At 46.7% G+C, this 27,595-nt stretch overlaps 16 non-coding genes across 16 annotated transcripts; all 16 read right to left on the bottom strand.

Annotated features, from left to right (window-relative positions):
* Positions 1-854: 854 nt before the first annotated feature.
* Positions 855-1,045, bottom strand: LOC142272878 (U2 spliceosomal RNA). Its single transcript, XR_012737670.1, has one exon. It is a non-coding gene; the product is annotated as a U2 spliceosomal RNA (small nuclear RNA).
* A 1,387-nt stretch (positions 1,046-2,432) lies between these two features.
* Positions 2,433-2,623, bottom strand: LOC142272877 (U2 spliceosomal RNA). The gene has a single exon (XR_012737669.1). It is a non-coding gene; the product is annotated as a U2 spliceosomal RNA (small nuclear RNA).
* Positions 2,624-4,010: 1,387 nt separating this feature from the next.
* Positions 4,011-4,201, bottom strand: LOC142272875 (U2 spliceosomal RNA). The gene has a single exon (XR_012737668.1). It is a non-coding gene; the product is annotated as a U2 spliceosomal RNA (small nuclear RNA).
* Positions 4,202-5,588: 1,387 nt separating this feature from the next.
* LOC142272874 (U2 spliceosomal RNA) lies at positions 5,589-5,779 on the bottom strand. The gene has a single exon (XR_012737667.1). It is a non-coding gene; the product is annotated as a U2 spliceosomal RNA (small nuclear RNA).
* A 1,387-nt stretch (positions 5,780-7,166) lies between these two features.
* On the bottom strand, positions 7,167-7,357 carry LOC142272873 (U2 spliceosomal RNA). The gene has a single exon (XR_012737666.1). It is a non-coding gene; the product is annotated as a U2 spliceosomal RNA (small nuclear RNA).
* Positions 7,358-8,744: 1,387 nt separating this feature from the next.
* LOC142272872 (U2 spliceosomal RNA) lies at positions 8,745-8,935 on the bottom strand. Its single transcript, XR_012737665.1, has one exon. It is a non-coding gene; the product is annotated as a U2 spliceosomal RNA (small nuclear RNA).
* Positions 8,936-10,322: 1,387 nt separating this feature from the next.
* On the bottom strand, positions 10,323-10,513 carry LOC142272871 (U2 spliceosomal RNA). The gene has a single exon (XR_012737664.1). It is a non-coding gene; the product is annotated as a U2 spliceosomal RNA (small nuclear RNA).
* A 1,387-nt stretch (positions 10,514-11,900) lies between these two features.
* Positions 11,901-12,091, bottom strand: LOC142272870 (U2 spliceosomal RNA). The gene has a single exon (XR_012737663.1). It is a non-coding gene; the product is annotated as a U2 spliceosomal RNA (small nuclear RNA).
* A 1,387-nt stretch (positions 12,092-13,478) lies between these two features.
* LOC142272910 (U2 spliceosomal RNA) lies at positions 13,479-13,671 on the bottom strand. The gene has a single exon (XR_012737700.1). It is a non-coding gene; the product is annotated as a U2 spliceosomal RNA (small nuclear RNA).
* A 2,189-nt stretch (positions 13,672-15,860) lies between these two features.
* LOC142272907 (U2 spliceosomal RNA) lies at positions 15,861-16,051 on the bottom strand. Its single transcript, XR_012737698.1, has one exon. It is a non-coding gene; the product is annotated as a U2 spliceosomal RNA (small nuclear RNA).
* Positions 16,052-17,438: 1,387 nt separating this feature from the next.
* On the bottom strand, positions 17,439-17,629 carry LOC142272911 (U2 spliceosomal RNA). Its single transcript, XR_012737701.1, has one exon. It is a non-coding gene; the product is annotated as a U2 spliceosomal RNA (small nuclear RNA).
* A 1,387-nt stretch (positions 17,630-19,016) lies between these two features.
* Positions 19,017-19,209, bottom strand: LOC142272908 (U2 spliceosomal RNA). The gene has a single exon (XR_012737699.1). It is a non-coding gene; the product is annotated as a U2 spliceosomal RNA (small nuclear RNA).
* A 2,189-nt stretch (positions 19,210-21,398) lies between these two features.
* Positions 21,399-21,589, bottom strand: LOC142272905 (U2 spliceosomal RNA). Its single transcript, XR_012737696.1, has one exon. It is a non-coding gene; the product is annotated as a U2 spliceosomal RNA (small nuclear RNA).
* A 1,387-nt stretch (positions 21,590-22,976) lies between these two features.
* LOC142272893 (U2 spliceosomal RNA) lies at positions 22,977-23,167 on the bottom strand. Its single transcript, XR_012737685.1, has one exon. It is a non-coding gene; the product is annotated as a U2 spliceosomal RNA (small nuclear RNA).
* A 1,387-nt stretch (positions 23,168-24,554) lies between these two features.
* On the bottom strand, positions 24,555-24,745 carry LOC142272881 (U2 spliceosomal RNA). The gene has a single exon (XR_012737673.1). It is a non-coding gene; the product is annotated as a U2 spliceosomal RNA (small nuclear RNA).
* A 1,387-nt stretch (positions 24,746-26,132) lies between these two features.
* On the bottom strand, positions 26,133-26,323 carry LOC142272869 (U2 spliceosomal RNA). The gene has a single exon (XR_012737662.1). It is a non-coding gene; the product is annotated as a U2 spliceosomal RNA (small nuclear RNA).
* Between the last annotated feature and the right edge of the window lie 1,272 nt (positions 26,324-27,595).

Below are 27,595 nucleotides of genomic sequence, written 5' to 3'. Positions count from 1 at the left end.
GCAGCAGCGCTATTGTGATGTCATCGGGGGGCATTGTGACAAGCCGCCAGTGTTCCGTCTCTTCATGTTGTGCACAGTTCAAACGGAAAATACATCAACAGGCAGACTACAGAAAAGCTTACTATCAAAGGTTAGAGGGGGGCTTTCTCAGAGGGCTTTTTACAGTTTTTCTATTCCCAATTAGCCGTTTAAGTGTACTTATTGAAAGTAGTAATTCTTTCATAGGCCGCCCTTTCTTAGTATTTGACGTTCCTTATATTGCGGTATGAGGCTTCGCAGTAGGTTGCAAACATTCATCACCCATGACTGTCCCCAATTGAGCTCAGAAGCTCAATGTCTATCATGACCTCTCTTTTAGAATGTCCAAGAGCAAGCAAACTATTCCTCCAGGAGAGGGCGCCAACAGACTACTAAAGAGATCATCATTACTCAAAGAAAACCCCAAAAACCAATGCATGATAGGAATAAACAGGTAACTTTCTTTGGAGTGGAAGCGGAGAGATCGCACCAGATGCCAATTCTAGATGTTATCACACCTGTGGTCACTGCAGCAGCAGGTGAATCCACTTTGTCCAAAAGGGATCTATTCCATTCAATTGCAAATGATCTAGATAAGACAGAGAACTGCAGCACGGGGACATAGCCGAGTTGGTCAGGTTGAGTGGTGATGAGTTTGCTATTTGGATGAATAAAGAAAGTCAAAAGTGTGAAAGATAAAAAACAAAAGGAGGAAGTGTGAAAAGTGAATGGGCCAAATTGAGGTGCATATGAAGACGTATGCTTTCTTCCAATTCATTAAATCGGGCTAATATGAATCAGGTGAATTGAGTTCTGCTTTTGGAAACTGGGTTAAGAAGGGGTGCACCGTTCCTGGAGGTACTGCAATACCAGGTCAATGCGTGGAGTGGACAGAGCAAGCTCTTTTTCCATCTCCCTGTTCTAAAAATCCATTTAATATATGGTCCCCAGATAGGGGACGTATCAGATATTAAACTGATAAGAACAGATACTACACTTGATCTTAGCCAAAAGGCCGAGAAGCGATAACCAGAATTGGTTTGGGCCTCGAGTGGCACCCTGGCCTATGCCGGACACATCTTAGGGAGAGAGAGCGAGAGGGAGACAAACCCACGCCTACACAAGACATTTTGTCACCCAAGCCAACCCTTGAAAAGGCTGCTTTGCAGAGCCAAAACAAGAAGAATGGTGCGTTTTGCAGCCGCCGCCCACTGCAATGAATCTGAATAACTCCTCCTTTAGGGCGCAAGCAACTCCCCTCCCCCTTGCAGTCTTTCCAATTCACGATACAAAAAGACGGACAGGACAGGTTGCCTGACTTTCCGTCACTGCCACCCTTTGCCATCCTTACCCGTAGAAAGCCCTTTCATCATCCCCAAACCCTAATCTTTTCCCTTTCCTTCCCAGCCCCCAAACCCTGCCCTCTGTACCTTTCTCACCACCCGCTTCCCTTCTCCTGTCATCCCCCTACCACCCGGGAAAAAAAGAGATTGCCCCCTCCTTCCACTAGCCCACCCTCCCACCCAAAGAACAACTTCTTCTGCGCAGCTTGTTTTCTAGGCAGCAGCGCTATTGTGATGTCATCGGGGGGCATTGTGACAAGCCGCCAGTGTTCCGTCTCTTCATGTTGTGCACAGTTCAAACGGAAAATACATCAACAGGCAGACTACAGAAAAGCTTACTATCAAAGGTTAGAGGGGGGCTTTCTCAGAGGGCTTTTTACAGTTTTTCTATTCCCAATTAGCCGTTTAAGTGTACTTATTGAAAGTAGTAATTCTTTCATAGGCCGCCCTTTCTTAGTATTTGACGTTCCTTATATTGCGGTATGAGGCTTCGCAGTAGGTTGCAAACATTCATCACCCATGACTGTCCCCAATTGAGCCCAGAAGCTCAATGTCTATCATGACCTCTCTTTTAGAATGTCCAAGAGCAAGCAAACTATTCCTCCAGGAGAGGGCGCCAACAGACTACTAAAGAGATCATCATTACTCAAAGAAAACCCCAAAAACCAATGCATGATAGGAATAAACAGGTAACTTTCTTTGGAGTGGAAGCGGAGAGATCGCACCAGATGCCAATTCTAGATGTTATCACACCTGTGGTCACTGCAGCAGCAGGTGAATCCACTTTGTCCAAAAGGGATCTATTCCATTCAATTGCAAATGATCTAGATAAGACAGAGAACTGCAGCACGGGGACATAGCCGAGTTGGTCAGGTTGAGTGGTGATGAGTTTGCTATTTGGATGAATAAAGAAAGTCAAAAGTGTGAAAGATAAAAAACAAAAGGAGGAAGTGTGAAAAGTGAATGGGCCAAATTGAGGTGCATATGAAGACGTATGCTTTCTTCCAATTCATTAAATCGGGCTAATATGAATCAGGTGAATTGAGTTCTGCTTTTGGAAACTGGGTTAAGAAGGGGTGCACCGTTCCTGGAGGTACTGCAATACCAGGTCAATGCGTGGAGTGGACAGAGCAAGCTCTTTTTCCATCTCCCTGTTCTAAAAATCCATTTAATATATGGTCCCCAGATAGGGGACGTATCAGATATTAAACTGATAAGAACAGATACTACACTTGATCTTAGCCAAAAGGCCGAGAAGCGATAACCAGAATTGGTTTGGGCCTCGAGTGGCACCCTGGCCTATGCCGGACACATCTTAGGGAGAGAGAGCGAGAGGGAGACAAACCCACGCCTACACAAGACATTTTGTCACCCAAGCCAACCCTTGAAAAGGCTGCTTTGCAGAGCCAAAACAAGAAGAATGGTGCGTTTTGCAGCCGCCGCCCACTGCAATGAATCTGAATAACTCCTCCTTTAGGGCGCAAGCAACTCCCCTCCCCCTTGCAGTCTTTCCAATTCACGATACAAAAAGACGGACAGGACAGGTTGCCTGACTTTCCGTCACTGCCACCCTTTGCCATCCTTACCCGTAGAAAGCCCTTTCATCATCCCCAAACCCTAATCTTTTCCCTTTCCTTCCCAGCCCCCAAACCCTGCCCTCTGTACCTTTCTCACCACCCGCTTCCCTTCTCCTGTCATCCCCCTACCACCCGGGAAAAAAAGAGATTGCCCCCTCCTTCCACTAGCCCACCCTCCCACCCAAAGAACAACTTCTTCTGCGCAGCTTGTTTTCTAGGCAGCAGCGCTATTGTGATGTCATCGGGGGGCATTGTGACAAGCCGCCAGTGTTCCGTCTCTTCATGTTGTGCACAGTTCAAACGGAAAATACATCAACAGGCAGACTACAGAAAAGCTTACTATCAAAGGTTAGAGGGGGGCTTTCTCAGAGGGCTTTTTACAGTTTTTCTATTCCCAATTAGCCGTTTAAGTGTACTTATTGAAAGTAGTAATTCTTTCATAGGCCGCCCTTTCTTAGTATTTGACGTTCCTTATATTGCGGTATGAGGCTTCGCAGTAGGTTGCAAACATTCATCACCCATGACTGTCCCCAATTGAGCTCAGAAGCTCAATGTCTATCATGACCTCTCTTTTAGAATGTCCAAGAGCAAGCAAACTATTCCTCCAGGAGAGGGCGCCAACATACTACTAAAGAGATCATCATTACTCAAAGAAAACCCCAAAAACCAATGCATGATAGGAATAAACAGGTAACTTTCTTTGGAGTGGAAGCGGAGAGATCGCACCAGATGCCAATTCTAGATGTTATCACACCTGTGGTCACTGCAGCAGCAGGTGAATCCACTTTGTCCAAAAGGGATCTATTCCATTCAATTGCAAATGATCTAGATAAGACAGAGAACTGCAGCACGGGGACATAGCCGAGTTGGTCAGGTTGAGTGGTGATGAGTTTGCTATTTGGATGAATAAAGAAAGTCAAAAGTGTGAAAGATAAAAAACAAAAGGAGGAAGTGTGAAAAGTGAATGGGCCAAATTGAGGTGCATATGAAGACGTATGCTTTCTTCCAATTCATTAAATCGGGCTAATATGAATCAGGTGAATTGAGTTCTGCTTTTGGAAACTGGGTTAAGAAGGGGTGCACCGTTCCTGGAGGTACTGCAATACCAGGTCAATGCGTGGAGTGGACAGAGCAAGCTCTTTTTCCATCTCCCTGTTCTAAAAATCCATTTAATATATGGTCCCCAGATAGGGGACGTATCAGATATTAAACTGATAAGAACAGATACTACACTTGATCTTAGCCAAAAGGCCGAGAAGCGATAACCAGAATTGGTTTGGGCCTCGAGTGGCACCCTGGCCTATGCCGGACACATCTTAGGGAGAGAGAGCGAGAGGGAGACAAACCCACGCCTACACAAGACATTTTGTCACCCAAGCCAACCCTTGAAAAGGCTGCTTTGCAGAGCCAAAACAAGAAGAATGGTGCGTTTTGCAGCCGCCGCCCACTGCAATGAATCTGAATAACTCCTCCTTTAGGGCGCAAGCAACTCCCCTCCCCCTTGCAGTCTTTCCAATTCACGATACAAAAAGACGGACAGGACAGGTTGCCTGACTTTCCGTCACTGCCACCCTTTGCCATCCTTACCCGTAGAAAGCCCTTTCATCATCCCCAAACCCTAATCTTTTCCCTTTCCTTCCCAGCCCCCAAACCCTGCCCTCTGTACCTTTCTCACCACCCGCTTCCCTTCTCCTGTCATCCCCCTACCACCCGGGAAAAAAAGAGATTGCCCCCTCCTTCCACTAGCCCACCCTCCCACCCAAAGAACAACTTCTTCTGCGCAGCTTGTTTTCTAGGCAGCAGCGCTATTGTGATGTCATCGGGGGGCATTGTGACAAGCCGCCAGTGTTCCGTCTCTTCATGTTGTGCACAGTTCAAACGGAAAATACATCAACAGGCAGACTACAGAAAAGCTTACTATCAAAGGTTAGAGGGGGGCTTTCTCAGAGGGCTTTTTACAGTTTTTCTATTCCCAATTAGCCGTTTAAGTGTACTTATTGAAAGTAGTAATTCTTTCATAGGCCGCCCTTTCTTAGTATTTGACATTCCTTATATTGCGGTATGAGGCTTCGCAGTAGGTTGCAAACATTCATCACCCATGACTGTCCCCAATTGAGCTCAGAAGCTCAATGTCTATCATGACCTCTCTTTTAGAATGTCCAAGAGCAAGCAAACTATTCCTCCAGGAGAGGGCGCCAACAGACTACTAAAGAGATCATCATTACTCAAAGAAAACCCCAAAAACCAATGCATGATAGGAATAAACAGGTAACTTTCTTTGGAGTGGAAGCGGAGAGATCGCACCAGATGCCAATTCTAGATGTTATCACACCTGTGGTCACTGCAGCAGCAGGTGAATCCACTTTGTCCAAAAGGGATCTATTCCATTCAATTGCAAATGATCTAGATAAGACAGAGAACTGCAGCACGGGGACATAGTCGAGTTGGTCAGGTTGAGTGGTGATGAGTTTGCTATTTGGATGAATAAAGAAAGTCAAAAGTGTGAAAGATAAAAAACAAAAGGAGGAAGTGTGAAAAGTGAATGGGCCAAATTGAGGTGCATATGAAGACGTATGCTTTCTTCCAATTCATTAAATCGGGCTAATATGAATCAGGTGAATTGAGTTCTGCTTTTGGAAACTGGGTTAAGAAGGGGTGCACCGTTCCTGGAGGTACTGCAATACCAGGTCAATGCGTGGAGTGGACAGAGCAAGCTCTTTTTCCATCTCCCTGTTCTAAAAATCCATTTAATATATGGTCCCCAGATAGGGGACGTATCAGATATTAAACTGATAAGAACAGATACTACACTTGATCTTAGCCAAAAGGCCGAGAAGCGATAACCAGAATTGGTTTGGGCCTCGAGTGGCACCCTGGCCTATGCCGGACACATCTTAGGGAGAGAGAGCGAGAGGGAGACAAACCCACGCCTACACAAGACATTTTGTCACCCAAGCCAACCCTTGAAAAGGCTGCTTTGCAGAGCCAAAACAAGAAGAATGGTGCGTTTTGCAGCCGCCGCCCACTGCAATGAATCTGAATAACTCCTCCTTTAGGGCGCAAGCAACTCCCCTCCCCCTTGCAGTCTTTCCAATTCACGATACAAAAAGACGGACAGGACAGGTTGCCTGACTTTCCGTCACTGCCACCCTTTGCCATCCTTACCCGTAGAAAGCCCTTTCATCATCCCCAAACCCTAATCTTTTCCCTTTCCTTCCCAGCCCCCAAACCCTGCCCTCTGTACCTTTCTCACCACCCGCTTCCCTTCTCCTGTCATCCCCCTACCACCCGGGAAAAAAAGAGATTGCCCCCTCCTTCCACTAGCCCACCCTCCCACCCAAAGAACAACTTCTTCTGCGCAGCTTGTTTTCTAGGCAGCAGCGCTATTGTGATGTCATCGGGGGGCATTGTGACAAGCCGCCAGTGTTCCGTCTCTTCATGTTGTGCACAGTTCAAACGGAAAATACATCAACAGGCAGACTACAGAAAAGCTTACTATCAAAGGTTAGAGGGGGGCTTTCTCAGAGGGCTTTTTACAGTTTTTCTATTCCCAATTAGCCGTTTAAGTGTACTTATTGAAAGTAGTAATTCTTTCATAGGCCGCCCTTTCTTAGTATTTGACGTTCCTTATATTGCGGTATGAGGCTTCGCAGTAGGTTGCAAACATTCATCACCCATGACTGTCCCCAATTGAGCTCAGAAGCTCAATGTCTATCATGACCTCTCTTTTAGAATGTCCAAGAGCAAGCAAACTATTCCTCCAGGAGAGGGCGCCAACAGACTACTAAAGAGATCATCATTACTCAAAGAAAACCCCAAAAACCAATGCATGATAGGAATAAACAGGTAACTTTCTTTGGAGTGGAAGCGGAGAGATCGCACCAGATGCCAATTCTAGATGTTATCACACCTGTGGTCACTGCAGCAGCAGGTGAATCCACTTTGTCCAAAAGGGATCTATTCCATTCAATTGCAAATGATCTAGATAAGACAGAGAACTGCAGCACGGGGACATAGCCGAGTTGGTCAGGTTGAGTGGTGATGAGTTTGCTATTTGGATGAATAAAGAAAGTCAAAAGTGTGAAAGATAAAAAACAAAAGGAGGAAGTGTGAAAAGTGAATGGGCCAAATTGAGGTGCATATGAAGACGTATGCTTTCTTCCAATTCATTAAATCGGGCTAATATGAATCAGGTGAATTGAGTTCTGCTTTTGGAAACTGGGTTAAGAAGGGGTGCACCGTTCCTGGAGGTACTGCAATACCAGGTCAATGCGTGGAGTGGACAGAGCAAGCTCTTTTTCCATCTCCCTGTTCTAAAAATCCATTTAATATATGGTCCCCAGATAGGGGACGTATCAGATATTAAACTGATAAGAACAGATACTACACTTGATCTTAGCCAAAAGGCCGAGAAGCGATAACCAGAATTGGTTTGGGCCTCGAGTGGCACCCTGGCCTATGCCGGACACATCTTAGGGAGAGAGAGCGAGAGGGAGACAAACCCACGCCTACACAAGACATTTTGTCACCCAAGCCAACCCTTGAAAAGGCTGCTTTGCAGAGCCAAAACAAGAAGAATGGTGCGTTTTGCAGCCGCCGCCCACTGCAATGAATCTGAATAACTCCTCCTTTAGGGCGCAAGCAACTCCCCTCCCCCTTGCAGTCTTTCCAATTCACGATACAAAAAGACGGACAGGACAGGTTGCCTGACTTTCCGTCACTGCCACCCTTTGCCATCCTTACCCGTAGAAAGCCCTTTCATCATCCCCAAACCCTAATCTTTTCCCTTTCCTTCCCAGCCCCCAAACCCTGCCCTCTGTACCTTTCTCACCACCCGCTTCCCTTCTCCTGTCATCCCCCTACCACCCGGGAAAAAAAGAGATTGCCCCCTCCTTCCACTAGCCCACCCTCCCACCCAAAGAACAACTTCTTCTGCGCAGCTTGTTTTCTAGGCAGCAGCGCTATTGTGATGTCATCGGGGGGCATTGTGACAAGCCGCCAGTGTTCCGTCTCTTCATGTTGTGCACAGTTCAAACGGAAAATACATCAACAGGCAGACTACAGAAAAGCTTACTATCAAAGGTTAGAGGGGGGCTTTCTCAGAGGGCTTTTTACAGTTTTTCTATTCCCAATTAGCCGTTTAAGTGTACTTATTGAAAGTAGTAATTCTTTCATAGGCCGCCCTTTCTTAGTATTTGACGTTCCTTATATTGCGGTATGAGGCTTCGCAGTAGGTTGCAAACATTCATCACCCATGACTGTCCCCAATTGAGCTCAGAAGCTCAATGTCTATCATGACCTCTCTTTTAGAATGTCCAAGAGCAAGCAAACTATTCCTCCAGGAGAGGGCGCCAACAGACTACTAAAGAGATCATCATTACTCAAAGAAAACCCCAAAAACCAATGCATGATAGGAATAAACAGGTAACTTTCTTTGGAGTGGAAGCGGAGAGATCGCACCAGATGCCAATTCTAGATGTTATCACACCTGTGGTCACTGCAGCAGCAGGTGAATCCACTTTGTCCAAAAGGGATCTATTCCATTCAATTGCAAATGATCTAGATAAGACAGAGAACTGCAGCACGGGGACATAGCCGAGTTGGTCAGGTTGAGTGGTGATGAGTTTGCTATTTGGATGAATAAAGAAAGTCAAAAGTGTGAAAGATAAAAAACAAAAGGAGGAAGTGTGAAAAGTGAATGGGCCAAATTGAGGTGCATATGAAGACGTATGCTTTCTTCCAATTCATTAAATCGGGCTAATATGAATCAGGTGAATTGAGTTCTGCTTTTGGAAACTGGGTTAAGAAGGGGTGCACCGTTCCTGGAGGTACTGCAATACCAGGTCAATGCGTGGAGTGGACAGAGCAAGCTCTTTTTCCATCTCCCTGTTCTAAAAATCCATTTAATATATGGTCCCCAGATAGGGGACGTATCAGATATTAAACTGATAAGAACAGATACTACACTTGATCTTAGCCAAAAGGCCGAGAAGCGATAACCAGAATTGGTTTGGGCCTCGAGTGGCACCCTGGCCTATGCCGGACACATCTTAGGGAGAGAGAGCGAGAGGGAGACAAACCCACGCCTACACAAGACATTTTGTCACCCAAGCCAACCCTTGAAAAGGCTGCTTTGCAGAGCCAAAACAAGAAGAATGGTGCGTTTTGCAGCCGCCGCCCACTGCAATGAATCTGAATAACTCCTCCTTTAGGGCGCAAGCAACTCCCCTCCCCCTTGCAGTCTTTCCAATTCACGATACAAAAAGACGGACAGGACAGGTTGCCTGACTTTCCGTCACTGCCACCCTTTGCCATCCTTACCCGTAGAAAGCCCTTTCATCATCCCCAAACCCTAATCTTTTCCCTTTCCTTCCCAGCCCCCAAACCCTGCCCTCTGTACCTTTCTCACCACCCGCTTCCCTTCTCCTGTCATCCCCCTACCACCCGGGAAAAAAAGAGATTGCCCCCTCCTTCCACTAGCCCACCCTCCCACCCAAAGAACAACTTCTTCTGCGCAGCTTGTTTTCTAGGCAGCAGCGCTATTGTGATGTCATCGGGGGGCATTGTGACAAGCCGCCAGTGTTCCGTCTCTTCATGTTGTGCACAGTTCAAACGGAAAATACATCAACAGGCAGACTACAGAAAAGCTTACTATCAAAGGTTAGAGGGGGGCTTTCTCAGAGGGCTTTTTACAGTTTTTCTATTCCCAATTAGCCGTTTAAGTGTACTTATTGAAAGTAGTAATTCTTTCATAGGCCGCCCTTTCTTAGTATTTGACGTTCCTTATATTGCGGTATGAGGCTTCGCAGTAGGTTGCAAACATTCATCACCCATGACTGTCCCCAATTGAGCTCAGAAGCTCAATGTCTATCATGACCTCTCTTTTAGAATGTCCAAGAGCAAGCAAACTATTCCTCCAGGAGAGGGCGCCAACAGACTACTAAAGAGATCATCATTACTCAAAGAAAACCCCAAAAACCAATGCATGATAGGAATAAACAGGTAACTTTCTTTGGAGTGGAAGCGGAGAGATCGCACCAGATGCCAATTCTAGATGTTATCACACCTGTGGTCACTGCAGCAGCAGGTGAATCCACTTTGTCCAAAAGGGATCTATTCCATTCAATTGCAAATGATCTAGATAAGACAGAGAACTGCAGCACGGGGACATAGCCGAGTTGGTCAGGTTGAGTGGTGATGAGTTTGCTATTTGGATGAATAAAGAAAGTCAAAAGTGTGAAAGATAAAAAACAAAAGGAGGAAGTGTGAAAAGTGAATGGGCCAAATTGAGGTGCATATGAAGACGTATGCTTTCTTCCAATTCATTAAATCGGGCTAATATGAATCAGGTGAATTGAGTTCTGCTTTTGGAAACTGGGTTAAGAAGGGGTGCACCGTTCCTGGAGGTACTGCAATACCAGGTCAATGCGTGGAGTGGACAGAGCAAGCTCTTTTTCCATCTCCCTGTTCTAAAAATCCATTTAATATATGGTCCCCAGATAGGGGACGTATCAGATATTAAACTGATAAGAACAGATACTACACTTGATCTTAGCCAAAAGGCCGAGAAGCGATAACCAGAATTGGTTTGGGCCTCGAGTGGCACCCTGGCCTATGCCGGACACATCTTAGGGAGAGAGAGCGAGAGGGAGACAAACCCACGCCTACACAAGACATTTTGTCACCCAAGCCAACCCTTGAAAAGGCTGCTTTGCAGAGCCAAAACAAGAAGAATGGTGCGTTTTGCAGCCGCCGCCCACTGCAATGAATCTGAATAACTCCTCCTTTAGGGCGCAAGCAACTCCCCTCCCCCTTGCAGTCTTTCCAATTCACGATACAAAAAGACGGACAGGACAGGTTGCCTGACTTTCCGTCACTGCCACCCTTTGCCATCCTTACCCGTAGAAAGCCCTTTCATCATCCCCAAACCCTAATCTTTTCCCTTTCCTTCCCAGCCCCCAAACCCTGCCCTCTGTACCTTTCTCACCACCCGCTTCCCTTCTCCTGTCATCCCCCTACCACCCGGGAAAAAAAGAGATTGCCCCCTCCTTCCACTAGCCCACCCTCCCACCCAAAGAACAACTTCTTCTGCGCAGCTTGTTTTCTAGGCAGCAGCGCTATTGTGATGTCATCGGGGGGCATTGTGACAAGCCGCCAGTGTTCCGTCTCTTCATGTTGTGCACAGTTCAAACGGAAAATACATCAACAGGCAGACTACAGAAAAGCTTACTATCAAAGGTTAGAGGGGGGCTTTCTCAGAGGGCTTTTTACAGTTTTTCTATTCCCAATTAGCCGTTTAAGTGTACTTATTGAAAGTAGTAATTCTTTCATAGGCCGCCCTTTCTTAGTATTTGACGTTCCTTATATTGCGGTATGAGGCTTCGCAGTAGGTTGCAAACATTCATCACCCATGACTGTCCCCAATTGAGCTCAGAAGCTCAATGTCTATCATGACCTCTCTTTTAGAATGTCCAAGAGCAAGCAAACTATTCCTCCAGGAGAGGGCGCCAACAGACTACTAAAGAGATCATCATTACTCAAAGAAAACCCCAAAAACCAATGCATGATAGGAATAAACAGGTAACTTTCTTTGGAGTGGAAGCGGAGAGATCGCACCAGATGCCAATTCTAGATGTTATCACACCTGTGGTCACTGCAGCAGCAGGTGAATCCACTTTGTCCAAAAGGGATCTATTCCATTCAATTGCAAATGATCTAGATAAGACAGAGAACTGCAGCACGGGGACATAGCCGAGTTGGTCAGGTTGAGTGGTGATGAGTTTGCTATTTGGATGAATAAAGAAAGTCAAAAGTGTGAAAGATAAAAAACAAAAGGAGGAAGTGTGAAAAGTGAATGGGCCAAATTGAGGTGCATATGAAGACGTATGCTTTCTTCCAATTCATTAAATCGGGCTAATATGAATCAGGTGAATTGAGTTCTGCTTTTGGAAACTGGGTTAAGAAGGGGTGCACCGTTCCTGGAGGTACTGCAATACCAGGTCAATGCGTGGAGTGGACAGAGCAAGCTCTTTTTCCATCTCCCTGTTCTAAAAATCCATTTAATATATGGTCCCCAGATAGGGGACGTATCAGATATTAAACTGATAAGAACAGATACTACACTTGATCTTAGCCAAAAGGCCGAGAAGCGATAACCAGAATTGGTTTGGGCCTCGAGTGGCACCCTGGCCTATGCCGGACACATCTTAGGGAGAGAGAGCGAGAGGGAGACAAACCCACGCCTACACAAGACATTTTGTCACCCAAGCCAACCCTTGAAAAGGCTGCTTTGCAGAGCCAAAACAAGAAGAATGGTGCGTTTTGCAGCCGCCGCCCACTGCAATGAATCTGAATAACTCCTCCTTTAGGGCGCAAGCAACTCCCCTCCCCCTTGCAGTCTTTCCAATTCACGATACAAAAAGACGGACAGGACAGGTTGCCTGACTTTCCGTCACTGCCACCCTTTGCCATCCTTACCCGTAGAAAGCCCTTTCATCATCCCCAAACCCTAATCTTTTCCCTTTCCTTCCCAGCCCCCAAACCCTGCCCTCTGTACCTTTCTCACCACCCGCTTCCCTTCTCCTGTCATCCCCCTACCACCCGGGAAAAAAAGAGATTGCCCCCTCCTTCCACTAGCCCACCCTCCCACCCAAAGAACAACTTCTTCTGCGCAGCTTGTTTTCTAGGCAGCAGCGCTATTGTGATGTCATCGGGGGGCATTGTGACAAGCCGCCAGTGTTCCGTCTCTTCATGTTGTGCACAGTTCAAACGGAAAATACATCAACAGGCAGACTACAGAAAAGCTTACTATCAAAGGTTAGAGGGGGGCTTTCTCAGAGGGCTTTTTACAGTTTTTCTATTCCCAATTAGCCGTTTAAGTGTACTTATTGAAAGTAGTAATTCTTTCATAGGCCGCCCTTTCTTAGTATTTGACGTTCCTTATATTGCGGTATGAGGCTTCGCAGTAGGTTGCAAACATTCATCACCCATGACTGTCCCCAATTGAGCTCAGAAGCTCAATGTCTATCATGACCTCTCTTTTAGAATGTCCAAGAGCAAGCAAACTATTCCTCCAGGAGAGGGCGCCAACAGACTACTAAAGAGATCATCATTACTCAAAGAAAACCCCAAAAACCAATGCATGATAGGAATAAACAGGTAACTTTCTTTGGAGTGGAAGCGGAGAGATCGCACCAGATGCCAATTCTAGATGTTATCACACCTGTGGTCACTGCAGCAGCAGGTGAATCCACTTTGTCCAAAAGGGATCTATTCCATTCAATTGCAAATGATCTAGATAAGACAGAGAACTGCAGCACGGGGACATAGCCGAGTTGGTCAGGTTGAGTGGTGATGAGTTTGCTATTTGGATGAATAAAGAAAGTCAAAAGTGTGAAAGATAAAAAACAAAAGGAGGAAGTGTGAAAAGTGAATGGGCCAAATTGAGGTGCATATGAAGACGTATGCTTTCTTCCAATTCATTAAATCGGGCTAATATGAATCAGGTGAATTGAGTTCTGCTTTTGGAAACTGGGTTAAGAAGGGGTGCACCGTTCCTGGAGGTACTGCAATACCAGGTCAATGCGTGGAGTGGACAGAGCAAGCTCTTTTTCCATCTCCCTGTTCTAAAAATCCATTTAATATATGGTCCCCAGATAGGGGACGTATCAGATATTAAACTGATAAGAACAGATTTTTGATTTAATGAAGCTTTCCAAAGCACCACAAAAAATGCATGACCGAAGTCACACCAAAAACAGTGCAAAGGCTAGGATTCGTGTGGACCCCACCGTGAGGAGAGGGTCCCCAAAAATCAACCCCGTCCCTTCGAGCCAGAAGGCCACAGCAAGGGTCAGGGATCTTCGGTGCTCCCCCAAGCCGAAGCCTGGTTGAGCCTTGTCGTTGCTCCCAGCGTCCACCCAGGCATCTTACCCAAGTGGAGTAGAGAGCTACTAGTTGTTGGTTTCGCAGCCGAAACTGCCCGGACCGTCAACCGGTGTTGGTTTCTCAGCCCAAGGCTAACCGGACCTCCAACCGGGTGTTGGTTTCTCAGCCGAAGCTGACCCAGACCTCCAACCGGGTGTTGGTTTCTCAGCCGAAGCTGACCCGGACCTCCAACCGGGTGTTAGTTTCTCAGCCCAAAGCTGACCAGACCTCCGACCGGGATTATAAAAATTTCCCTTCCTAGCCAGAAGGCCGGGATAGGGTAATATGCTCAAAAAGTATGAAAAGGCAAGGTACGGTGTGCTACAGAGCCCAAGGCTTGCCGGGGTCCCAAGCCAGCAAGCTCAGACTCACTCCCGGGTCGTCAGTCCTGGGGCACGTTGTACCATAGCCCCCCACCCTTACTCAGTCTAATAGCCTTGATCCTGGTAGGGCCATGTTTTCCTCTAGATGAGTATACTATCCACCCAGAGTACTAGCAAGCGCAACCTTCCAGTGTGCATTGTATCATTGTACTAAGGTGGCCTGGAGCTTAAACCACCTCTTCGAACAACACTACACATGATCTTAGCCAAAAGGCCGAGAAGCGATAACCAGAATTGGTTTGGGCCTCGAGTGGCACCCTGGCCTATGCCGGACACATCTTAGGGAGAGAGAGCGAGAGGGAGACAAACCCACGCCTACACAAGACATTTTGTCACCCAAGCCAACCCTTGAAAAGGCTGCTTTGCAGAGCCAAAACAAGAAGAATGGTGCGTTTTGCAGCCGCCGCCCACTGCAATGAATCTGAATAACTCCTCCTTTAGGGCGCAAGCAACTCCCCTCCCCCTTGCAGTCTTTCCAATTCACGATACAAAAAGACGGACAGGACAGGTTGCCTGACTTTCCGTCACTGCCACCCTTTGCCATCCTTACCCGTAGAAAGCCCTTTCATCATCCCCAAACCCTAATCTTTTCCCTTTCCTTCCCAGCCCCCAAACCCTGCCCTCTGTACCTTTCTCACCACCCGCTTCCCTTCTCCTGTCATCCCCCTACCACCCGGGAAAAAAAGAGATTGCCCCCTCCTTCCACTAGCCCACCCTCCCACCCAAAGAACAACTTCTTCTGCGCAGCTTGTTTTCTAGGCAGCAGCGCTATTGTGATGTCATCGGGGGGCATTGTGACAAGCCGCCAGTGTTCCGTCTCTTCATGTTGTGCACAGTTCAAACGGAAAATACATCAACAGGCAGACTACAGAAAAGCTTACTATCAAAGGTTAGAGGGGGGCTTTCTCAGAGGGCTTTTTACAGTTTTTCTATTCCCAATTAGCCGTTTAAGTGTACTTATTGAAAGTAGTAATTCTTTCATAGGCCGCCCTTTCTTAGTATTTGACGTTCCTTATATTGCGGTATGAGGCTTCGCAGTAGGTTGCAAACATTCATCACCCATGACTGTCCCCAATTGAGCTCAGAAGCTCAATGTCTATCATGACCTCTCTTTTAGAATGTCCAAGAGCAAGCAAACTATTCCTCCAGGAGAGGGCGCCAACAGACTACTAAAGAGATCATCATTACTCAAAGAAAACCCCAAAAACCAATGCATGATAGGAATAAACAGGTAACTTTCTTTGGAGTGGAAGCGGAGAGATCGCACCAGATGCCAATTCTAGATGTTATCACACCTGTGGTCACTGCAGCAGCAGGTGAATCCACTTTGTCCAAAAGGGATCTATTCCATTCAATTGCAAATGATCTAGATAAGACAGAGAACTGCAGCACGGGGACATAGCCGAGTTGGTCAGGTTGAGTGGTGATGAGTTTGCTATTTGGATGAATAAAGAAAGTCAAAAGTGTGAAAGATAAAAAACAAAAGGAGGAAGTGTGAAAAGTGAATGGGCCAAATTGAGGTGCATATGAAGACGTATGCTTTCTTCCAATTCATTAAATCGGGCTAATATGAATCAGGTGAATTGAGTTCTGCTTTTGGAAACTGGGTTAAGAAGGGGTGCACCATTCCTGGAGGTACTGCAATACCAGGTCAATGCGTGGAGTGGACAGAGCAAGCTCTTTTTCCATCTCCCTGTTCTAAAAATCCATTTAATATATGGTCCCCAGATAGGGGACGTATCAGATATTAAACTGATAAGAACAGATACTACACTTGATCTTAGCCAAAAGGCCGAGAAGCGATAACCAGAATTGGTTTGGGCCTCGAGTGGCACCCTGGCCTATGCCGGACACATCTTAGGGAGAGAGAGCGAGAGGGAGACAAACCCACGCCTACACAAGACATTTTGTCACCCAAGCCAACCCTTGAAAAGGCTGCTTTGCAGAGCCAAAACAAGAAGAATGGTGCGTTTTGCAGCCGCCGCCCACTGCAATGAATCTGAATAACTCCTCCTTTAGGGCGCAAGCAACTCCCCTCCCCCTTGCAGTCTTTCCAATTCACGATACAAAAAGACGGACAGGACAGGTTGCCTGACTTTCCGTCACTGCCACCCTTTGCCATCCTTACCCGTAGAAAGCCCTTTCATCATCCCCAAACCCTAATCTTTTCCCTTTCCTTCCCAGCCCCCAAACCCTGCCCTCTGTACCTTTCTCACCACCCGCTTCCCTTCTCCTGTCATCCCCCTACCACCCGGGAAAAAAAGAGATTGCCCCCTCCTTCCACTAGCCCACCCTCCCACCCAAAGAACAACTTCTTCTGCGCAGCTTGTTTTCTAGGCAGCAGCGCTATTGTGATGTCATCGGGGGGCATTGTGACAAGCCGCCAGTGTTCCGTCTCTTCATGTTGTGCACAGTTCAAACGGAAAATACATCAACAGGCAGACTACAGAAAAGCTTACTATCAAAGGTTAGAGGGGGGCTTTCTCAGAGGGCTTTTTACAGTTTTTCTATTCCCAATTAGCCGTTTAAGTGTACTTATTGAAAGTAGTAATTCTTTCATAGGCCGCCCTTTCTTAGTATTTGACGTTCCTTATATTGCGGTATGAGGCTTCGCAGTAGGTTGCAAACATTCATCACCCATGACTGTCCCCAATTGAGCTCAGAAGCTCAATGTCTATCATGACCTCTCTTTTAGAATGTCCAAGAGCAAGCAAACTATTCCTCCAGGAGAGGGCGCCAACAGACTACTAAAGAGATCATCATTACTCAAAGAAAACCCCAAAAACCAATGCATGATAGGAATAAACAGGTAACTTTCTTTGGAGTGGAAGCGGAGAGATCGCACCAGATGCCAATTCTAGATGTTATCACACCTGTGGTCACTGCAGCAGCAGGTGAATCCACTTTGTCCAAAAGGGATCTATTCCATTCAATTGCAAATGATCTAGATAAGACAGAGAACTGCAGCACGGGGACATAGCCGAGTTGGTCAGGTTGAGTGGTGATGAGTTTGCTATTTGGATGAATAAAGAAAGTCAAAAGTGTGAAAGATAAAAAACAAAAGGAGGAAGTGTGAAAAGTGAATGGGCCAAATTGAGGTGCATATGAAGACGTATGCTTTCTTCCAATTCATTAAATCGGGCTAATATGAATCAGGTGAATTGAGTTCTGCTTTTGGAAACTGGGTTAAGAAGGGGTGCACCGTTCCTGGAGGTACTGCAATACCAGGTCAATGCGTGGAGTGGACAGAGCAAGCTCTTTTTCCATCTCCCTGTTCTAAAAATCCATTTAATATATGGTCCCCAGATAGGGGACGTATCAGATATTAAACTGATAAGAACAGATACTACACTTGATCTTAGCCAAAAGGCCGAGAAGCGATAACCAGAATTGGTTTGGGCCTCGAGTGGCACCCTGGCCTATGCCGGACACATCTTAGGGAGAGAGAGCGAGAGGGAGACAAACCCACGCCTACACAAGACATTTTGTCACCCAAGCCAACCCTTGAAAAGGCTGCTTTGCAGAGCCAAAACAAGAAGAATGGTGCGTTTTGCAGCCGCCGCCCACTGCAATGAATCTGAATAACTCCTCCTTTAGGGCGCAAGCAACTCCCCTCCCCCTTGCAGTCTTTCCAATTCACGATACAAAAAGACGGACAGGACAGGTTGCCTGACTTTCCGTCACTGCCACCCTTTGCCATCCTTACCCGTAGAAAGCCCTTTCATCATCCCCAAACCCTAATCTTTTCCCTTTCCTTCCCAGCCCCCAAACCCTGCCCTCTGTACCTTTCTCACCACCCGCTTCCCTTCTCCTGTCATCCCCCTACCACCCGGGAAAAAAAGAGATTGCCCCCTCCTTCCACTAGCCCACCCTCCCACCCAAAGAACAACTTCTTCTGCGCAGCTTGTTTTCTAGGCAGCAGCGCTATTGTGATGTCATCGGGGGGCATTGTGACAAGCCGCCAGTGTTCCGTCTCTTCATGTTGTGCACAGTTCAAACGGAAAATACATCAACAGGCAGACTACAGAAAAGCTTACTATCAAAGGTTAGAGGGGGGCTTTCTCAGAGGGCTTTTTACAGTTTTTCTATTCCCAATTAGCCGTTTAAGTGTACTTATTGAAAGTAGTAATTCTTTCATAGGCCGCCCTTTCTTAGTATTTGACGTTCCTTATATTGCGGTATGAGGCTTCGCAGTAGGTTGCAAACATTCATCACCCATGACTGTCCCCAATTGAGCTCAGAAGCTCAATGTCTATCATGACCTCTCTTTTAGAATGTCCAAGAGCAAGCAAACTATTCCTCCAGGAGAGGGCGCCAACAGACTACTAAAGAGATCATCATTACTCAAAGAAAACCCCAAAAACCAATGCATGATAGGAATAAACAGGTAACTTTCTTTGGAGTGGAAGCGGAGAGATCGCACCAGATGCCAATTCTAGATGTTATCACACCTGTGGTCACTGCAGCAGCAGGTGAATCCACTTTGTCCAAAAGGGATCTATTCCATTCAATTGCAAATGATCTAGATAAGACAGAGAACTGCAGCACGGGGACATAGCCGAGTTGGTCAGGTTGAGTGGTGATGAGTTTGCTATTTGGATGAATAAAGAAAGTCAAAAGTGTGAAAGATAAAAAACAAAAGGAGGAAGTGTGAAAAGTGAATGGGCCAAATTGAGGTGCATATGAAGACGTATGCTTTCTTCCAATTCATTAAATCGGGCTAATATGAATCAGGTGAATTGAGTTCTGCTTTTGGAAACTGGGTTAAGAAGGGGTGCACCGTTCCTGGAGGTACTGCAATACCAGGTCAATGCGTGGAGTGGACAGAGCAAGCTCTTTTTCCATCTCCCTGTTCTAAAAATCCATTTAATATATGGTCCCCAGATAGGGGACGTATCAGATATTAAACTGATAAGAACAGATTTTTGATTTAATGAAGCTTTCCAAAGCACCACAAAAAATGCATGACCGAAGTCACACCAAAAACAGTGCAAAGGCTAGGATTCGTGTGGACCCCACCGTGAGGAGAGGGTCCCCAAAAATCAACCCCGTCCCTCCGAGCCAGAAGGCCACAGCAAGGGTCAGGGATCTTCGGTGCTCCCCCAAGCCGAAGCCTGGTTGAGCCTTGTCGTTGCTCCCAGCGTCCACCCAGGCATCTTACCCAAGTGGAGTAGAGAGCTACTAGTTGTTGGTTTCGCAGCCGAAACTGCCCGGACCGTCAACCGGTGTTGGTTTCTCAGCCCAAGGCTAACCGGACCTCCAACCGGGTGTTGGTTTCTCCGCCGAAGCTGACCCAGACCTCCAACCGGGTGTTGGTTTCTCAGCCGAAGCTGACCCAGACCTCCAACCGGGTGTTAGTTTCTCAGCCCAAAGCTGACCAGACCTCCGACCGGGATTGTAAAAATTTCCCTTCCTAGCCAGAAGGCCGGGATAGGGTAATATGCTCAAAAAGTATGAAAAGGCAAGGTACGGTGTGCTACAGAGCCCAAGGCTTGCCGGGGTCCCAAGCCAGCAAGCTCAGACTCACTCCAGGGTCGTCAGTCCTGGGGCACGTTGTACCATAGCCCCCCACCCTTACTCAGTCTAATAGCCTCGATCCTGGTAGGGCCATGTTTTCCTCTAGATGAATATACTATCCACCCAGAGTACTAGCAAGCGCAACCTTCCAGTGTGCATTGTATCATTGTACTAAGGTGGCCTGGAGCTTAAACCACCTCTTCGAACAACACTACACTTGATCTTAGCCAAAAGGCCGAGAAGCGATAACCAGAATTGGTTTGGGCCTCGAGTGGCACCCTGGCCTATGCCGGACACATCTTAGGGAGAGAGAGCGAGAGGGAGACAAACCCACGCCTACACAAGACATTTTGTCACCCAAGCCAACCCTTGAAAAGGCTGCTTTGCAGAGCCAAAACAAGAAGAATGGTGCGTTTTGCAGCCGCCGCCCACTGCAATGAATCTGAATAACTCCTCCTTTAGGGCGCAAGCAACTCCCCTCCCCCTTGCAGTCTTTCCAATTCACGATACAAAAAGACGGACAGGACAGGTTGCCTGACTTTCCGTCACTGCCACCCTTTGCCATCCTTACCCGTAGAAAGCCCTTTCATCATCCCCAAACCCTAATCTTTTCCCTTTCCTTCCCAGCCCCCAAACCCTGCCCTCTGTACCTTTCTCACCACCCGCTTCCCTTCTCCTGTCATCCCCCTACCACCCGGGAAAAAAAGAGATTGCCCCCTCCTTCCACTAGCCCACCCTCCCACCCAAAGAACAACTTCTTCTGCGCAGCTTGTTTTCTAGGCAGCAGCGCTATTGTGATGTCATCGGGGGGCATTGTGACAAGCCGCCAGTGTTCCGTCTCTTCATGTTGTGCACAGTTCAAACGGAAAATACATCAACAGGCAGACTACAGAAAAGCTTACTATCAAAGGTTAGAGGGGGGCTTTCTCAGAGGGCTTTTTACAGTTTTTCTATTCCCAATTAGCCGTTTAAGTGTACTTATTGAAAGTAGTAATTCTTTCATAGGCCGCCCTTTCTTAGTATTTGACGTTCCTTATATTGCGGTATGAGGCTTCGCAGTAGGTTGCAAACATTCATCACCCATGACTGTCCCCAATTGAGCTCAGAAGCTCAATGTCTATCATGACCTCTCTTTTAGAATGTCCAAGAGCAAGCAAACTATTCCTCCAGGAGAGGGCGCCAACAGACTACTAAAGAGATCATCATTACTCAAAGAAAACCCCAAAAACCAATGCATGATAGGAATAAACAGGTAACTTTCTTTGGAGTGGAAGCGGAGAGATCGCACCAGATGCCAATTCTAGATGTTATCACACCTGTGGTCACTGCAGCAGCAGGTGAATCCACTTTGTCCAAAAGGGATCTATTCCATTCAATTGCAAATGATCTAGATAAGACAGAGAACTGCAGCACGGGGACATAGCCGAGTTGGTCAGGTTGAGTGGTGATGAGTTTGCTATTTGGATGAATAAAGAAAGTCAAAAGTGTGAAAGATAAAAAACAAAAGGAGGAAGTGTGAAAAGTGAATGGGCCAAATTGAGGTGCATATGAAGACGTATGCTTTCTTCCAATTCATTAAATCGGGCTAATATGAATCAGGTGAATTGAGTTCTGCTTTTGGAAACTGGGTTAAGAAGGGGTGCACCGTTCCTGGAGGTACTGCAATACCAGGTCAATGCGTGGAGTGGACAGAGCAAGCTCTTTTTCCATCTCCCTGTTCTAAAAATCCATTTAATATATGGTCCCCAGATAGGGGACGTATCAGATATTAAACTGATAAGAACAGATACTACACTTGATCTTAGCCAAAAGGCCGAGAAGCGATAACCAGAATTGGTTTGGGCCTCGAGTGGCACCCTGGCCTATGCCGGACACATCTTAGGGAGAGAGAGCGAGAGGGAGACAAACCCACGCCTACACAAGACATTTTGTCACCCAAGCCAACCCTTGAAAAGGCTGCTTTGCAGAGCCAAAACAAGAAGAATGGTGCGTTTTGCAGCCGCCGCCCACTGCAATGAATCTGAATAACTCCTCCTTTAGGGCGCAAGCAACTCCCCTCCCCCTTGCAGTCTTTCCAATTCACGATACAAAAAGACGGACAGGACAGGTTGCCTGACTTTCCGTCACTGCCACCCTTTGCCATCCTTACCCGTAGAAAGCCCTTTCATCATCCCCAAACCCTAATCTTTTCCCTTTCCTTCCCAGCCCCCAAACCCTGCCCTCTGTACCTTTCTCACCACCCGCTTCCCTTCTCCTGTCATCCCCCTACCACCCGGGAAAAAAAGAGATTGCCCCCTCCTTCCACTAGCCCACCCTCCCACCCAAAGAACAACTTCTTCTGCGCAGCTTGTTTTCTAGGCAGCAGCGCTATTGTGATGTCATCGGGGGGCATTGTGACAAGCCGCCAGTGTTCCGTCTCTTCATGTTGTGCACAGTTCAAACGGAAAATACATCAACAGGCAGACTACAGAAAAGCTTACTATCAAAGGTTAGAGGGGGGCTTTCTCAGAGGGCTTTTTACAGTTTTTCTATTCCCAATTAGCCGTTTAAGTGTACTTATTGAAAGTAGTAATTCTTTCATAGGCCGCCCTTTCTTAGTATTTGACGTTCCTTATATTGCGGTATGAGGCTTCGCAGTAGGTTGCAAACATTCATCACCCATGACTGTCCCCAATTGAGCTCAGAAGCTCAATGTCTATCATGACCTCTCTTTTAGAATGTCCAAGAGCAAGCAAACTATTCCTCCAGGAGAGGGCGCCAACAGACTACTAAAGAGATCATCATTACTCAAAGAAAACCCCAAAAACCAATGCATGATAGGAATAAACAGGTAACTTTCTTTGGAGTGGAAGCGGAGAGATCGCACCAGATGCCAATTCTAGATGTTATCACACCTGTGGTCACTGCAGCAGCAGGTGAATCCACTTTGTCCAAAAGGGATCTATTCCATTCAATTGCAAATGATCTAGATAAGACAGAGAACTGCAGCACGGGGACATAGCCGAGTTGGTCAGGTTGAGTGGTGATGAGTTTGCTATTTGGATGAATAAAGAAAGTCAAAAGTGTGAAAGATAAAAAACAAAAGGAGGAAGTGTGAAAAGTGAATGGGCCAAATTGAGGTGCATATGAAGACGTATGCTTTCTTCCAATTCATTAAATCGGGCTAATATGAATCAGGTGAATTGAGTTCTGCTTTTGGAAACTGGGTTAAGAAGGGGTGCACCGTTCCTGGAGGTACTGCAATACCAGGTCAATGCGTGGAGTGGACAGAGCAAGCTCTTTTTCCATCTCCCTGTTCTAAAAATCCATTTAATATATGGTCCCCAGATAGGGGACGTATCAGATATTAAACTGATAAGAACAGATACTACACTTGATCTTAGCCAAAAGGCCGAGAAGCGATAACCAGAATTGGTTTGGGCCTCGAGTGGCACCCTGGCCTATGCCGGACACATCTTAGGGAGAGAGAGCGAGAGGGAGACAAACCCACGCCTACACAAGACATTTTGTCACCCAAGCCAACCCTTGAAAAGGCTGCTTTGCAGAGCCAAAACAAGAAGAATGGTGCGTTTTGCAGCCGCCGCCCACTGCAATGAATCTGAATAACTCCTCCTTTAGGGCGCAAGCAACTCCCCTCCCCCTTGCAGTCTTTCCAATTCACGATACAAAAAGACGGACAGGACAGGTTGCCTGACTTTCCGTCACTGCCACCCTTTGCCATCCTTACCCGTAGAAAGCCCTTTCATCATCCCCAAACCCTAATCTTTTCCCTTTCCTTCCCAGCCCCCAAACCCTGCCCTCTGTACCTTTCTCACCACCCGCTTCCCTTCTCCTGTCATCCCCCTACCACCCGGGAAAAAAAGAGATTGCCCCCTCCTTCCACTAGCCCACCCTCCCACCCAAAGAACAACTTCTTCTGCGCAGCTTGTTTTCTAGGCAGCAGCGCTATTGTGATGTCATCGGGGGGCATTGTGACAAGCCGCCAGTGTTCCGTCTCTTCATGTTGTGCACAGTTCAAACGGAAAATACATCAACAGGCAGACTACAGAAAAGCTTACTATCAAAGGTTAGAGGGGGGCTTTCTCAGAGGGCTTTTTACAGTTTTTCTATTCCCAATTAGCCGTTTAAGTGTACTTATTGAAAGTAGTAATTCTTTCATAGGCCGCCCTTTCTTAGTATTTGACGTTCCTTATATTGCGGTATGAGGCTTCGCAGTAGGTTGCAAACATTCATCACCCATGACTGTCCCCAATTGAGCTCAGAAGCTCAATGTCTATCATGACCTCTCTTTTAGAATGTCCAAGAGCAAGCAAACTATTCCTCCAGGAGAGGGCGCCAACAGACTACTAAAGAGATCATCATTACTCAAAGAAAACCCCAAAAACCAATGCATGATAGGAATAAACAGGTAACTTTCTTTGGAGTGGAAGCGGAGAGATCGCACCAGATGCCAATTCTAGATGTTATCACACCTGTGGTCACTGCAGCAGCAGGTGAATCCACTTTGTCCAAAAGGGATCTATTCCATTCAATTGCAAATGATCTAGATAAGACAGAGAACTGCAGCACGGGGACATAGCCGAGTTGGTCAGGTTGAGTGGTGATGAGTTTGCTATTTGGATGAATAAAGAAAGTCAAAAGTGTGAAAGATAAAAAACAAAAGGAGGAAGTGTGAAAAGTGAATGGGCCAAATTGAGGTGCATATGAAGACGTATGCTTTCTTCCAATTCATTAAATCGGGCTAATATGAATCAGGTGAATTGAGTTCTGCTTTTGGAAACTGGGTTAAGAAGGGGTGCACCGTTCCTGGAGGTACTGCAATACCAGGTCAATGCGTGGAGTGGACAGAGCAAGCTCTTTTTCCATCTCCCTGTTCTAAAAATCCATTTAATATATGGTCCCCAGATAGGGGACGTATCAGATATTAAACTGATAAGAACAGATACTACACTTGATCTTAGCCAAAAGGCCGAGAAGCGATAACCAGAATTGGTTTGGGCCTCGAGTGGCACCCTGGCCTATGCCGGACACATCTTAGGGAGAGAGAGCGAGAGGGAGACAAACCCACGCCTACACAAGACATTTTGTCACCCAAGCCAACCCTTGAAAAGGCTGCTTTGCAGAGCCAAAACAAGAAGAATGGTGCGTTTTGCAGCCGCCGCCCACTGCAATGAATCTGAATAACTCCTCCTTTAGGGCGCAAGCAACTCCCCTCCCCCTTGCAGTCTTTCCAATTCACGATACAAAAAGACGGACAGGACAGGTTGCCTGACTTTCCGTCACTGCCACCCTTTGCCATCCTTACCCGTAGAAAGCCCTTTCATCATCCCCAAACCCTAATCTTTTCCCTTTCCTTCCCAGCCCCCAAACCCTGCCCTCTGTACCTTTCTCACCACCCGCTTCCCTTCTCCTGTCATCCCCCTACCACCCGGGAAAAAAAGAGATTGCCCCCTCCTTCCACTAGCCCACCCTCCCACCCAAAGAACAACTTCTTCTGCGCAGCTTGTTTTCTAGGCAGCAGCGCTATTGTGATGTCATCGGGGGGCATTGTGACAAGCCGCCAGTGTTCCGTCTCTTCATGTTGTGCACAGTTCAAACGGAAAATACATCAACAGGCAGACTACAGAAAAGCTTACTATCAAAGGTTAGAGGGGGGCTTTCTCAGAGGGCTTTTTACAGTTTTTCTATTCCCAATTAGCCGTTTAAGTGTACTTATTGAAAGTAGTAATTCTTTCATAGGCCGCCCTTTCTTAGTATTTGACGTTCCTTATATTGCGGTATGAGGCTTCGCAGTAGGTTGCAAACATTCATCACCCATGACTGTCCCCAATTGAGCTCAGAAGCTCAATGTCTATCATGACCTCTCTTTTAGAATGTCCAAGAGCAAGCAAACTATTCCTCCAGGAGAGGGCGCCAACAGACTACTAAAGAGATCATCATTACTCAAAGAAAACCCCAAAAACCAATGCATGATAGGAATAAACAGGTAACTTTCTTTGGAGTGGAAGCGGAGAGATCGCACCAGATGCCAATTCTAGATGTTATCACACCTGTGGTCACTGCAGCAGCAGGTGAATCCACTTTGTCCAAAAGGGATCTATTCCATTCAATTGCAAATGATCTAGATAAGACAGAGAACTGCAGCACGGGGACATAGCCGAGTTGGTCAGGTTGAGTGGTGATGAGTTTGCTATTTGGATGAATAAAGAAAGTCAAAAGTGTGAAAGATAAAAAACAAAAGGAGGAAGTGTGAAAAGTGAATGGGCCAAATTGAGGTGCATATGAAGACGTATGCTTTCTTCCAATTCATTAAATCGGGCTAATATGAATCAGGTGAATTGAGTTCTGCTTTTGGAAACTGGGTTAAGAAGGGGTGCACCGTTCCTGGAGGTACTGCAATACCAGGTCAATGCGTGGAGTGGACAGAGCAAGCTCTTTTTCCATCTCCCTGTTCTAAAAATCCATTTAATATATGGTCCCCAGATAGGGGACGTATCAGATATTAAACTGATAAGAACAGATACTACACTTGATCTTAGCCAAAAGGCCGAGAAGCGATAACCAGAATTGGTTTGGGCCTCGAGTGGCACCCTGGCCTATGCCGGACACATCTTAGGGAGAGAGAGCGAGAGGGAGACAAACCCACGCCTACACAAGACATTTTGTCACCCAAGCCAACCCTTGAAAAGGCTGCTTTGCAGAGCCAAAACAAGAAGAATGGTGCGTTTTGCAGCCGCCGCCCACTGCAATGAATCTGAATAACTCCTCCTTTAGGGCGCAAGCAACTCCCCTCCCCCTTGCAGTCTTTCCAATTCACGATACAAAAAGACGGACAGGACAGGTTGCCTGACTTTCCGTCACTGCCACCCTTTGCCATCCTTACCCGTAGAAAGCCCTTTCATCATCCCCAAACCCTAATCTTTTCCCTTTCCTTCCCAGCCCCCAAACCCTGCCCTCTGTACCTTTCTCACCACCCGCTTCCCTTCTCCTGTCATCCCCCTACCACCCGGGAAAAAAAGAGATTGCCCCCTCCTTCCACTAGCCCACCCTCCCACCCAAAGAACAACTTCTTCTGCGCAGCTTGTTTTCTAGGCAGCAGCGCTATTGTGATGTCATCGGGGGGCATTGTGACAAGCCGCCAGTGTTCCGTCTCTTCATGTTGTGCACAGTTCAAACGGAAAATACATCAACAGGCAGACTACAGAAAAGCTTACTATCAAAGGTTAGAGGGGGGCTTTCTCAGAGGGCTTTTTACAGTTTTTCTATTCCCAATTAGCCGTTTAAGTGTACTTATTGAAAGTAGTAATTCTTTCATAGGCCGCCCTTTCTTAGTATTTGACGTTCCTTATATTGCGGTATGAGGCTTCGCAGTAGGTTGCAAACATTCATCACCCATGACTGTCCCCAATTGAGCTCAGAAGCTCAATGTCTATCATGACCTCTCTTTTAGAATGTCCAAGAGCAAGCAAACTATTCCTCCAGGAGAGGGCGCCAACAGACTACTAAAGAGATCATCATTACTCAAAGAAAACCCCAAAAACCAATGCATGATAGGAATAAACAGGTAACTTTCTTTGGAGTGGAAGCGGAGAGATCGCACCAGATGCCAATTCTAGATGTTATCACACCTGTGGTCACTGCAGCAGCAGGTGAATCCACTTTGTCCAAAAGGGATCTATTCCATTCAATTGCAAATGATCTAGATAAGACAGAGAACTGCAGCACGGGGACATAGCCGAGTTGGTCAGGTTGACGTGGTGATGAGTTTGCTATTTGGATGAATAAAGAAAGTCAAAAGTGTGAAAGATAAAAAACAAAAGGAGGAAGTGTG

This window comes from Anomaloglossus baeobatrachus, unplaced genomic scaffold, assembly GCF_048569485.1.
Source record: "Anomaloglossus baeobatrachus isolate aAnoBae1 unplaced genomic scaffold, aAnoBae1.hap1 Scaffold_3567, whole genome shotgun sequence".
Taxonomy (NCBI): Eukaryota; Metazoa; Chordata; class Amphibia; order Anura; family Aromobatidae; genus Anomaloglossus; species Anomaloglossus baeobatrachus.
Note: the sequence above shows the minus strand (reverse complement) of the source record. Positions and strands in the feature narration are given on the sequence as shown.